Below are 796 nucleotides of genomic sequence, written 5' to 3' on the forward strand. Positions count from 1 at the left end.
AATAAAAATTACAGGTAACCAAGAAAAAATCACTCTGCCTGCAGCACAGTCCTATACAACACAGTCGGACCGCTAATGAAACGGGCACGTCCGAAGGTAACGGTGACACCAGAGCGACTGAAAATATAATAAATGTTCACGGGTAGCGATATATTTTATAGCGGTGCGAGGTCTATCGGAATTTTATCTATTGGATATTGAGAACCCCCACATATCGGACGACAAAACCTAGGTTTAAGACACTTCCATTATCACAATTCGTAACGTCGCATCCGGTTGGACCTTTCCCGTTATACCGTACACGTTTACCTAATTTTTTTACCTGATGTAGAACACAAATGGTGCGAGGAGGTGGGTGGGGTGTTGACCCTTCTCGATTTTTTTTTTTTCACTTTTTAAAATCTAATGTGTTTTCGTACAACGTTATGTATATTATGTTTTCTATTATATTTTAATATAGTCCTCCTTCGATTTAGTGCAGTGTTAGGCATATAATATACAGTAAACGCCGCTTATAAGACTCACTTTGGGACCAGCACAAAGTGAGTCTTATAACCAAATAAATATTATAGGTGAAGTGGGAAAAAAAAATTAATTACGTATTTATAAATTTTATTTTATTACATATTTTGCTTCAATTTTAATACTTTAACACATATTACATAATATTACATACAAAAATACTATAAAAATTATACATTAATAAAAAATTATTATTATTTATTTTGAAAAATTATTTTTGAAAAAAATTTATAATTTTGTTCCAACATTCCGAAAATATATTTTTCGTATTCGT

The sequence above is a fragment of the Acyrthosiphon pisum genome, chromosome X (assembly GCF_005508785.2).
Source record: "Acyrthosiphon pisum isolate AL4f chromosome X, pea_aphid_22Mar2018_4r6ur, whole genome shotgun sequence".
Classification (NCBI taxonomy): domain Eukaryota; kingdom Metazoa; phylum Arthropoda; class Insecta; order Hemiptera; family Aphididae; genus Acyrthosiphon; species Acyrthosiphon pisum.